This window comes from Choloepus didactylus, chromosome 2 (genome assembly GCF_015220235.1).
Source record: "Choloepus didactylus isolate mChoDid1 chromosome 2, mChoDid1.pri, whole genome shotgun sequence".
In the NCBI taxonomy this organism is placed as follows: Eukaryota; Metazoa; Chordata; class Mammalia; order Pilosa; family Megalonychidae; genus Choloepus; species Choloepus didactylus.
In genome coordinates this window covers 112063144-112076398 of record NC_051308.1, presented here as the reverse complement: position 1 = coordinate 112076398, position 13255 = coordinate 112063144, and the positions used below count along the sequence as shown (strand labels likewise).

At 44.4% G+C, this 13255-nt stretch overlaps 1 pseudogene; it reads left to right on the top strand.

Annotated features, from left to right (window-relative positions):
• Positions 1–7474: 7474 nt before the first annotated feature.
• On the top strand, positions 7475–8813 carry LOC119512864 (annotated as a pseudogene).
• The last annotated feature ends 4442 nt before the right edge of the window (positions 8814–13255 follow it).

Below are 13255 nucleotides of genomic sequence, written 5' to 3'. Positions count from 1 at the left end.
TCTGACAGTGGATTTGATATGAAACGTATCTTCATTCTACCACATACAACATCAACCCAGCAATCTTTAGACCACAATAATATTTGTATCCAGGTATTCAAGAAGGAGCCCCCTTTTCACCTTGTACTAAGAAAAAGCCTATATAGATGTAATTTCCAGACAGGTTGTAATATTTCCTTGTGTAGGGTCTTTTCTTATTTAGTGAGATCTGAGGACACTGCAAAAATACTTCAGTCTGTCTCAGCTCTCATGGACTTAGGTTAGTCACAAAATATGAATGAGATTCTCTTTGTGGTTCAGAATCAAAGTGGCACATTGGTCCACTTGAGCTATAAAGTGTTCCCTATTATATACTACCCTCAGGACATCAGAATGAAGTGGATGCTTTTGTTGTGAATAATAATGTGGATGTATTTTTCTTTATATTAAGTTTTATTTCTTTGCATTGAATGTGAGGAAGATAAAATGGCTTAGCAAAAGTTATAAAATCGGTACAATCACCAGCTTTCCTATGCATGTATTATTTTGCAGTATAGATGAATATTATTAACTGATTCTTCTCAATGGGAGCTGCTCTTTACCTAAAATGCAAATAACAGCTAATGGGTTTTCCCCCCTCTGCTAACTATAACCAATCAGTTTTACTTTTTGTGTGTATTTATAAAATTTAGATGTGATTTGTTATTGAGCCCTGTTTCCATTATCAGCATGTATGTAAATATGATAATGCAACCCATTTTTTTCATGCATGAGTATAAATAGGATAATATTTTTACGAGTATAGTTTAAGCACTATCTAGGTCTTTTTTTTTTTTTCTTTTGAGACTTTTCTTCCAAATGTTTAAAGAACAAAATTCACTCCTTAACCCACATGATTAAATAATGAATGTTGCTTGTAGATAAGTGTTTGGAGACTCTTTTACTTAGAATAGACTGTCGATTGGAAAATTTTTTTTTTTTAATCTGATTCTTCAGAAGGACAGATGGAGAATCCAGTACTGGCTTTCCCTCGTAGAGTGTGCCCAGGAAGAGTGTAGGGGCACAGTGGTGGTGGCAGGAGAGATGGGAAAGGTGAGCATCCCTGCCTCTGCCCGGAGATCCCAGCAGAAGCTTCCAAATGTCACCTGCGCCTCACTGGAGAGGCCGTGGCCCAAGCGACTGCCAGAGGGGGCATAGAATGGTTCTGCCCAAAGATAGTCAAGAAAGTTCTAAAAGGTTGTTCTCTGTTTATGCTACCCATGTTCTAACCAAGAGCAGATAAATGCATTACCTGGGCTGCTGATTCAACACAAATGCTTGTCTAGTTGTCCAAATTTGGCCCAATACCAGCACTGCCTCTGTCTAGACCAGCAATTCTCAGGTGTGCTTTAGGGTCAGAATCTCTTAAGTGTTACAGGACAGGTCACAAGTCCCAGTCTAGCCTTACTAACTCTGATTATCCAAGGAGAGGTGGAGGAATTGTGTTTAAACAAGCATCCCAAGTGTTTTGGAATCCCCAACAACCACTGATTCAAGTGCAAACTCCACAAGGACAGGACCTAAGCTCCTTGTGAAAGAACCAGCACAAATCGAGTCCACGACTCCACCACATTTAGGGACATGCAAAGCAAACAGAGGACAAGGGCTGTCTCTTCAAAGGGGCTCCTCCCTGCTGGGGAGAGCACCCTTAGCTGGACTCTGTGTGGACTCCTCTCCACATTCCCTCCACCACACTGAGCTCCTTATGGATCCTGAAAATACCACGCCCTTCAAGACTCCCTGCCTTTGTCCACACCATCAGCTCAGCCTGCTCTGAATCCTCCTGCTTCACCCAATGGAGTTCTCATTCCTTCCAGACTCCTCAGTGCCCACATCCCTACTCTTCAACTCCCATGTTAAATTCAATGTAAAGGTTTATATTATTCTCTCACCAATAAGCTAAAGCAGGCCTTTTTGCACTCTCACAACCAGATGGTTTTTAACACAGAGAAGACATGCCCAGATAAAATAATGAATTACAAGGTGAAGAAACACAAGGAAAAGAAATGGAGGCAAGAGTGCCAGCTTCTGGCCCCAGCTCCACCACCAAGCCTCTGTGTGACCAGGGACAGTCAATTGCCTCCCAAGTCTCAGGGACATGAGCACCACAAAATATGATAGAGATGAACCTGCTATTCAAACACAAGGAGGAGGCGTGATTATGGACAGATTTAGAGCTGAGGGTGTAGATTGGGGTCACAGAAGCCCACCAAGGAAGAAGCAGGTGTATTGAGAATAGTCCTAGACTAGGAACCAGGAAACCTGGGTTCTAATAATGAACTGTTTTTATTGATAAGGCATATGATCTCCAGGAGAGGAGCAAGCACCTCAGCATCTGGAGGATCCATCTAGATGGGTTACTCTCCAAAATATGACCCCAGCTTTGGTAGGAGTCAAAAGGCCGGGAAGACAGGAGAATGGATCAAGAGTTCTACAGTTTTGGGCCATGGAATTGTCCGAGGAAAGAGATGTCAGGGAGACACGTACTAAAGTAAAAGGGCAGTCCTGCAGAATTTGATCATAGTAATTAACTGATAGCAGACCTCCAAGGTCAAAAATTCTTACAGAGATTATTGCAGTGCACTCTGCCCAGTGACTGACCTGTGGGTGTGGAATCTCTGCCAAACCACCCAAAGTCCTCTAGAAGGAGAAGAAGGGGAAGATGAGCCTCACCCTAGTCTTTGAGTGGAAGCTGGCTGACAGTGGTATGGAGAAAGTGAGGGTCTCAAAACTGGAATGCGCAAAGATCTTTTTCCAGTACATTAAGTTTGGTTTTCAATTTTTTAAGTGATTGCTTTATATTTTGGGTTGTACAGTTTCAACATGTCTGTCTAAGTGTTAGGAACTTGGACAACTTAGTTTTGCTTTACAACTGTGTGTTCGGGTTTGCTAATGCTGCCAGAATGCAAAATACTAGAAATGGATTGGCTTTTATAAAAGCGGGTTTATTTGGTTACACAGTTACTGTCTTAAGGCAATAAACATAAGGCATCTATAATAGGGTACCTTCACTGAAGGATGGCAGATGGCATCCAAAAATCTCTGTTAGCTGGGAAGGCATGTGGCTGGCATCTGCTTGCTCCCAGGTTGCATTTCAAAATGACGTTCTCCAAAATGTCTGTGTCAGCTTCCAACAACCATCTTCAAAACATTTCTCTCAGCTGCAGCTAGTTGTGAGCTTCTTCTGTCTGAGCTTTTATAAGGTTCCAGTGAACTAATCAAGGTCCATGCTGAATGGTCAGGGCCACATTTCCATGGAAAATATCTAATCAGAGTTATCACCTACAGTTGGGTGGGTCACATCTCCATGGAAACAACCAGATCCAAAGGTTCCAATTTAATCAACACTAATATGTCTGCCTCCACATGATTGCATTAAAGAATATGGCTTTTTCTGGGAGACAATATATATACAAACTGGTACACTGTGGATGACTGTCACCCTGGGTTTTTGTTTGTTTGTTTATATGTATGTGGTAATAAGAATTTTTTCATATGCCTAAGATACATAGGAAAGATATCAATGTGAATGACTATAAAATTACATCTGAATCAAGCTGCTGAGTGTGGGTTCTTGTGGGTTGGGACAGATCTAGTAAATATCATGAGAGTGATTTGGAAAAGAGGTTGTTCCTCATAAATATGCAATTGTGTCAAAAAATGCCTTTTTACAGCTGATTTGTATGAAACAGGACGCAAACAAAGTCTACTCATTTTAATAGATTATTTTGTTTCTTAAGGCTTTTTCATCTAGAGCAGTCCTTCCATTTGTTCTGGCTTTGCCTTGATGAAGAAATCAGGTGGCTGTCCAATAGAATGTTCCATATTCTGGATTTAGCTGAGCGTTCCTCATGGTTTCTTTTAATTTATTTTTCAATCCCTTGCATTTCCTACAAATGAAACTTAGCTAGAAAAGCTGATTAAATTCAGTTTCAATATTATTAGCAAAAGACACATCAAAAGTGGTTCTGTGTCGTTCATATAGCATTACATCAGGAGGCACATGGAGTATGGGTGTCCCACTTTTAGTGGTGCTAAAATTGATGGGTGGGTTCAGCTGGTGACAATCCCTCCATTAAAAAGTTCTCTATTAACCTTTCGCTTCATGGATTTACCATCTGTGCCAGTTTGGATATATTATGTCCCCCAGAATGCCATGTTATTTAATGAAATCTTGTGGGGGCAGACGTATTAGTGTTGATTAGGTTGGAAATCTTTGAATAGGTTGCTTCCATGGAGATGTGACCCACCCAACTGTGGGTAACACCTTTGATTAGATTATTTCCATGGAGGTGTGGCCCCACTCATTCAGCATGGGTCTTGATTTAACCATTGGAGTCCTATATAAGAGCTCAGACACAAGGAACTCGCTGCTGCTGCCAAGAGAGACATTTTGGAGATGGCCATTGAAAGCAGACTTTTGCTGGCACTTTGCCCTGGAGAAGGTAAGTGAGGACCAAACGCCCCAAGAGCAACATTTGGAAGAATGCACAGGAACTGAGAGAGGAGCTGGAATACAACCCGGAATCAGCAGACGTCAGCCATGTGCCTTCCCAGCTAACAGAGGTGTTCTGGACACCATTGGCCTTCCTTCGGTGAAGGTATACTTGTGTTGATGCCTTAATTTGGACATTTTCATGGCCTTCAGACTGTAGCTTTGCAATCAAATAAACCCCGTTTATAAAAGCCAATCCATTTCTGATATTTTGCATAATGGCATCATTAGCAAACTGGAACACCATCCATTGATGACCATTGCCTGCTGTGCTCATTTCACTAGAGATTCCAAATGGTGACTTTCAAATTACATCATTCCTTTACATTTATTAGCTGGGATTCTTCTGAATAAAAGAACTTTCTCTCACAGGTAGGGCTGTTTGGTTATCCTGAAATCTACTATATAACACAGACACAGAAAAAAATGCCTAATCCTTTCCTTGTAATTATCAATTTTCAGAATAGTGAGTTAGTGCCTAGCAACCTCCTCTGGTAATCACTGTTTTGCACTTCTCTCACTTGCTTGCTCACTCTCTTTCTCCCCTCCATCATTTATTTTCTACATTATCATATTATGAACCCTTGGCTTTTTACATGTTCCATGTGTTTTAATAAGAAGCTGGTTCCTTTGCTTTATGACATGACTCCATAGTCCTTGACAGCATTCTTGATTTATGTCCCATGGAGATGTCCAAGCCCATCTTGTCTATTTCCTGCCCCAATTTTAGGAAACTTCTTTGTTTAATTTGGTTGATCTGTTCACCATTTCTTTCTGACTCTAGAGAATTGGGGGTCAGGAAAACTTACCTTAGGAGTTCCAATTGGATAAATTTTCCTGTGGAGGGTGTGGGGGTGGGGGGACACTGTATTTACCCATTAAGTACCCAAGGGTCTCTAAGGAATTAAACTTGAGCGATAAAACTGGCAGGAATAAACAACATGAATACTAAAGGAAAAGAATGTTAAACAGGATAATTTTCCAGAGGGGTCCACCCCCATCCTGGCCCAGTTCACTCACAGCCCCTGGGAAGGTGGTCAGGAAACCTTTCAGGTGTTGAGGCCACTGACATCTCTGCTCAGGCATCACCCTGAGACTCCCTCTGCTTTGGACTCTCTTTTAGTCGCTTGCTCTGGGACCATCTGGCATCTTCTTCCAACCCAGGACCTTTTTCTTGGCCTTCCCCAGACCTACCAGGGGCCTGCTGATCTTCCCCAACACTACCTTGGTGCTTATGAATCCTCTCCACTCCTACCACCCCCATGTCTCCATGACTCACATGCCCCATCCTTCCAACTTTTGCTTTCCAAACTGAAACTAGCTTTTATACTACCTTTTTAAGTAATACCTACCCATTGAAGAAAGAAATCAGCAAACACAGACACTAATCTAACACATTTCCATTATACAGAGATATCTCCTTGCAGAATTATTTTCTACATGTTTTCACGAGGAGTGGTTTAATAAAACATGAAGTCAGTATACATGCATTCTGCACCTGCATTCTCCACTTGCCATTATTTCACCCATTCAGCAAATATTTATTAAGAGCTCATTGTGTGTCAGGAATGGTTGTTGGTGCTGAACTTTTTCAGGGCAATGAGCACAGATTTAGATCAATATTTTCAATGATGCAATGTATTCCATGACATAATGTTCCATGATTGGTTTAGCCAATACTTTCTAACCAGGCATTTATTGTTTCTTATTTTTTATTAGAATAAAAAATACTTCAATGAAATTCTTGTAGTTATATCTTTGTATACATGGAATTGCTGGGGCAATGGTTTTATAAAGGGGGGACACACCATAAGAAGGAAAGTGTAACAAGCCCACTGCTTCAAGGCAAGATGTTAGAGCTCCTCTAGAGGACAGGAGAGGGTGCAGGGAGGAAGCATGGGTGGTATGAGAAAGCCATGTGTGTTCAGTATCTCAAACAAATATTCTCCAACAGTCCACGTTTCTGCTTCTGGCAAGAGGTAATAGTGTCTCCTGTGTACTCAAGATAAGTTAATAAATTTTCAAATGGCAAAACTTCTCTGAAAATCAGCTATGACTTGATTTCAGAGAAAGAAAATGCAATTGTCCAAGAGGACCTCAATCCCAATAACAGTAACAAAAATAATAATAACCGAAACAGGTGTCAATTACTCTTCAATAAAAGACCTCTACACTAGCAAGTGCAAAAGCAAGACTCACCGATTGTTCTGACTCCAAAACCCATGCTGTTAACCATTACTCTGTACTACCTACCATCACCTCCAGCCTAAACAGTAACATTGGGCTCCCAATCAATTTCTTGGGTTCCCTGAAAAATGAAAGCACAGGTCAATTTGCAGTCTCAGTGACAATATTGAGCTCTGGGATGTGGCTGAGTTCACCTTCTCAGCTGACCTATCAGAGCTGAGCAGGGGACTTGACACCAAATCCCCTCCAAATTAACTCAATTTAACCCCAAACTCCTCTGCCCTGGTGAGTTAAGGCAGCCTGCCATGTTCTTCTGGTATCCTGTAGGAATATTCACAGACAAATGTGCATGAACCGTATGTCCCTTCCAAGGTCGCTTACTTCAAGGAGCTCACATCTCCACAAGGATGCAAACAAACAAAACCAGGAAAGCACAATACAGGTGGGCCAGTCCTAAAAGCAGAGTGAGCACAAGATGTAAGGAGAACATAACCGAATTAGTAGGCAAAGAGGATGAGAGGGAGGCAGGAGAGCGCCAGCCCCACACTGTTCTTTTTTCTGGAAAATGCAGGTTTCGCTAGCTTAGCTTCAGAGAGAAGCTGGGTTATGTAACTGAAGCTGGAAAGGAGCCTCATCTGCTGGACTGAGGGCTAGCATTTACAAAATATCTTTGCAGTGTTGGTGTCTGAGTTTGAAACCCAAGGAGTTCTCTGCTCTGCACAGCCAAGGACTAGAATTCTATGAAAAGGGGCCCTGGCATAAGGCAGTGACAAATATTACCACCCTAGCCATGCACAATAAAGCAAAAGCAACCAAATGTTCAAAGAAGGAGAAGAAATGCCTCTTTGCGGTTCTGTGATTTGGCATCCTGACTGTAAGCAATCTACTAAGACAGAGGAGAACCTGCGGCCAACAAGGAATTCCTCCAAAAGTCTTCATTCTGCCAGGCTTCAGTATCACTGACTCACCAGGTCATACTATCTATGCAAAAGTAGACAACAAAATCCTGGTTTACAAGGACTTAGCAGCCCTGTCCAAAGTAAAGGGAATATATGATATTGAGCATCCAGATCTTATTATCTATAAGTCTTTCTACACTTCAGGCTATAAAGACAAACAGGAGAGCAGAGTCTCAGAAAGTCTCCAAAGACTTTGTCTCAAACTCCATCAGCAAAAGGACACCAAGAGGTTAAGAATTAGATGATCCACTGGTTCACCAGCCAGGGCTCCATAAAATCCCCTGCATACAGCCACCTTACACTCCAGCCACCTCTCCTTCTTCCTGGGACTTCCACAGGCCTGATCAAGGATCAACATTTACTGAAACCCACCCATCTACAGACAACACACTGCCTTGGTAGCCCAGAGCACATCTGCAGAAGATATCACCAAGTTTTCCAAATTCCCAGCAGCCCAGGCTCCAGAGGGCAGGGAGATAACAAAGATAGAGACAGGCCACTGGCCTGGTCCCCACCTCACTTGCCACTGTAGGAACTGAGAGGAGACACAGATCCAGTGGCAGAGAAGAAAATGATGAAGAACTTCTGAGACACTGGCAGCTTCAAGAAGAGCAATTAGTGAAGCTCAGCTCGGGTCTGGGCAGTGGATATTTAAAGAAGAGGTGGAGAAGGAGAGCTGGGAAGGTCATCCCTGTCAGCCACTCGCTATGTTTCTCCCATGCACTCAGCTTCACATGATCCAGCATCTAAAACCTCATCTCTCCCAGTCTATGGAAGAAATGGGCTTCACTGGTCTGTTTCTATGGACCTTGCTCAGTATAACTGCTATGGGAAGTCAGTGGTGGAGTGTGAGATGACCAGATGCTCCCTGACCGTCACACGCCTGGAACGAGAGTGGACCCAGGAGTCTCTGTGCCCAACATGTCAGAACCAAAGATATTTGCATGTGAAATGCTCAAGGTGACCAAAAGAAGGTGCAACAAAATCCTAAGAGACGTGGACAGGGCCTGATTGGAGTGCCAAGTAGCTCCTGAAGTGTTTCAGGCAATCTAGGAATGTCCATACAGGAGTGTAACAAGTTACCTCTTTGGAGGCGCAATGACATGAAGAAAAAAGCAAAACTCTTCAAAATCCCACATGTAGGCAGCAATTAGAGAAAAAAATAATGATGGCAGTGACACAGGATTTTGTACTAGGGCCCAGCTTGATTGGAGAATTTGAAAACTACCATCCCTCGGCATCAAGAGAAAAATACGTTCGAACACACATGAGCCGACTATTGGGCCAAGCAACAGCAACACGTGCCAAGAAGCAAAGGGTTAGAAGTTTCTATGTTCTCAAACTCTACTGTACTGTTCACTGTGACCATTTTACATTACCTTATGCCCACAACAAGGGCTCTTTTCTTCTTTTGTTTTCCTTTAACTGTTGTCCAAAAATAGGGATGGCTGTAAGGATAAGAGCCAGCAAGTGCCCTTAGGATGCCACGTAGAAAAAAAAATTGTAGCAATTGCAAAGTACGGATATATTTCTTCTGTAGCACTGTGTCTAAGAAAGAAGAGTCTGGGAAACATATCCAGGGGTTAGCAGCCCTTTTGCAAGAGCCTTTTCTTACTGGCCTCAGGAATCTCTGCCCATGCATGGGTGAATGGAAACCAGCATCAGCCAGGCAAGCAGGCAGCTTTGTTAGAGTGGGCTGACCACAAGCAAAAAAAATCTTTACAAGGCTCCATGTTCTCTCCTATTTGCTGGAACCTGGCTGGCAAATGTCTTGGCTATTATTAAAATTGTTTCAAAAGACAAAGAAAAGAAAAGGAATGAAAGGAATCCTCGCTTAACTCTTTTTTCTGCTTAAGAGGGTGTGCTTAATTCTTCCTCCTCACTAAGGACAAGGGGCTGACTTGGGCCCCACCTTTGCAAAGTTAGGAAAAGGAAAGATTGTCTCCATACTGGCCAGGATGTGTGCTGTTAGGTGATTCTTACACCCATTTTAGCCCAGATACCATACCACTCCTGGCCAAAAAACAGTCAGTGTCCTAACAACACAATGGTGAGTCTGCATGTGATTTTAGCCTCAATTCTGCTGGAATGTTTGTCCCACGGTGCTGCAGCTTCTCAGGGACATTTGCACAGGTGCACATGGCTCAAAATCAAGACTAAGGTCAAACTGCCCACCCAAGGTCACCTCCGTCACGGAAAGGTGTTGGTGCTTAGGAGACGGCATATTCCATGCACTGTGTAGCCCAGGTCAGGATCAGAGTGTGAAGACACGCACTTGGGATCAGGCTGTGTGTGGAGATGAGAGCATCTGACCAGAATCCTCAAACTCTGGAATGCAAGACGTAATTTGAGCCTTGGATTTCACCAAAATTTCTCTGTAGGACCACAGTGAATACTCAAAGCTTCTCACTGTGACTCAAATGGGTGCAGTCGGACAAGGAACAGTCTCCAAATCCACACACAGGAAGTTAAGTCACACTTATTCTCAAGCTTTGGGGCTCTACTTAGGAATTTAAGCTCTATTTTAAAGCGAAAGTGGTAAGCATTTGAATTCACCTACATATGCCACTGATAATAAAAGCTCAGCATTCGTTACTAGCTGTCTATCTGACACCGACACTAAAAAGGTAGTAGAATATTTTCTGAACCTGGGCTGCAACATGCTTTCACCAACTGGGTACTGTAGAGGACACTGTAACTGCTTTATAATATTCTCCTGGTCTCTTATGAAAGGAATCTGCATTCGCTTGTCCTTTCAGTGCTACACACTGAATGCTTGAGGACTGTTCTCACAAATATGGGTGGGTGTGGCTCAGTGTATCTCTTCCCCACTAATATATTTAGCAAATGGCCATGACAAGGTGGGGTTGAGGAGCTGAGAGCAGCTCCTGCTTGGTCTGAAGCCAGACTGCAGCTTTAATTTTACCCCTCCATATATCACTTGCCTCTTGCTTATTTGCTATGTTCTGCCCATCTTCTCTCTGACCTCTCCTGCATTGGCAGCGTTGGACCAAACCAGGTGTCCTGGTCCTTGCTCGGCTCGAACAAAGCAAAGGGTCCATCCTACCTGTCAAACTCCTTGAGTACGTGGGGGGAAGGGGTGTTGGGGGGGGGACGTGGTGTGTTCCTGGTATTTTCCTACCACAACCAATAACAGTGATGGCTGGGTGGGTCCCAGCACTTGGCTGGCAGAGTATTTGTTTTCCATTATGGAGATAATAAAGGCACCCGAATGGTTTTCATTGTGGGGGAGGGGGGCACAATTTGTGGAGGGGAGATCAATGCTGAAGCAGGAGGATGACTAAGAAATTGGAGGTTCCAAACTTGTGGTTCTGGCAATGGCTTGTCTAAATGTTTACATTTCAGCCTCATATCAGGTCTGCTGTTCACGATTGAAGAAGGAATTGTGGGTCCATAGTGGACTGGAGAATTAAAAGACCTGCGGTGCTTCCCCAACACAGCCATGACGCTGGCCCAGGGATTCCCAGGGAACCAAAAGCAGGAGGGTGACGTCTGGATTCTCAAGGTTCTGAGGGAGGGGCAGACCCCTCCCCACATACAGCTTCCCCCTCACCTTGGAAGATCCACATTTTCTTAACACTGTGAAGCACCTGTGAGCCTCCCCAGGAGTAAAACCCCTGAAGCCTCCTCCAGCTCTCATCCAACTGGCTCCGTTTTCCTGGATCTCAGCCACGTTTCCATGAGTCCTCTATAAATATCCATTTTAGCAATTCTACAAAAGACCCATATGGCTTTTTGGGCTCCTGATTAGCCTGCTACAGAGATCCAACACATAAATCAATAAATGTTTATAAGCACCTCCTCCATGCCAGGCAAGCCACTGAGTGCTAAGGATCCAGGGGTGCAAACAGCCTCTACTCTCTGGAAACTCAAAGTCTAGATGAGATCAGATGAAAAACGTAAGCGTTGCACATGGTAGAAATAAAAATAAGCATAAGGTACAGTAAGGACACAGAAGGATTTCTCACATCCTTGGGGTCAACTCTAAGTGGAATTATCACAGAGAAGATATTTAAACTCAGAATTCAAACAGGGCTAAGAAAGCAAGATCAGACAGAAGAAACCAAACAAATATGATGGAAGCAGTAAAGAGCATTGGGTGTTGGGGGAGAAACAAGTACTTGGGAATATACCCAAAGTTTAGTAGACGAGAGGGGTTCAGAGAGAAACGAGGTCAAGAAGGCAGGCAGGAGACTAGCGTCAGAGCCCTGGCACAAAATTACACACTAGGGATCAGCACCTGGGAGGGAAAAGGTGGGGCTGATTCTGAATTGGGTGTTGCAAGACAGGTGTGGGTGAAGGAAAGATAAAAGCAGAGTTGAATACTGGTGGTGGATAATGGAAAGATGGTGGCTGAGAAGAGGTGATACAAGCAGAAGCCAAAAAGGGAGAAAAAGAAGAGGCTCAGTGATATGAGGACCAGATGCGTTTGGAGGAGACTTAAAGTAACAGTGAGGGGGAGAAGGAGCAGGAAGGGAAGGCAGTGGTGGTCAGAGGGCACCAGGGAGTGGACACCAGAGAGGAGCAGTCCCGGGTTGGGACAAAATGCTGAGGCGAAGTGAGCCCCAAGTGGAGGGGAGGAACAGATGAATAGGGAGGGGGGTAGTTAGATAGTTAGTTGGTTAGGTAGTCCATCAGTCAGGATTTAGGGTCATCCACAAGGATGGTCATCTCCCCCATGTGCATCCAGGTGAAAGGCTGGAGCAGGGAACTTCAGGTCAAGTTGGAGGGTGGGTGTGACGAGGAGGTTAGTGGGAGACAGTGGCCAGGAGGGCAGGAGTGACACGGTGAGGTGGCATGAGCCCCAAGGAGGGAGTACAAGGGACATGGCCTGAGAACGGCACTGGGGCTTGAAGCAAATTCTGACCCCACCTGCTTCCTGAGGCTCTTTCAGGCCTGAGCCTTGGAGAGAGAACGGCAGTGCTGACCACCCAGCCCCTGGCCCAGGGACAGGCCACTAGGGGGTTGGTGCTCTCTGCAGAGAGCCAGGGTGCCGGGAAGGCAGCCTCCGTGTCACGCTGGTTCCTGTGTCCTCAGTGCCCAGCACAGTGTGGGCCAGAATAAAGCATCCCTCATTGGTCCTTTGCCCCCCTCTTCCCCCTTTTCCTGACTGAAAGATTAGGTTGCTTTTCATGCATCCCACTCAACAAGCCCTCCTTCCATCACCCATAAGTAAATACACAGCTAGTATTGGCCTTAATCAGCCCTGTCCCTTCACTTGTTAGACATGCCCAGTGGATAACCAGCTCTTTAAATCCTGAAAAGTCCATTCATCTAGACAGTGCCCACTTCTCACATCTCAAGTGCAGAGAGGTGCATCAGAGCAGAGCGACGTTCTTTGTCACTCTGTTTCCTACCTCGCGCCCTTTCTCTCTCTCTCTCTCATACACACCCCTACACGCACACCCTGCAGGCACACACACGGCACCTAAACATATCCATGGGCTTAGGGAGTCTGTGATACAGGGCGGGGTCTTTTCCATAGGACCCTGCTGCCTCTTCCCATCTGTGACCACGGCCCATAAGAAAATGCCCCACTGGCCACAGGCTAAAGGGGAAGCACCAACTTTTGTCC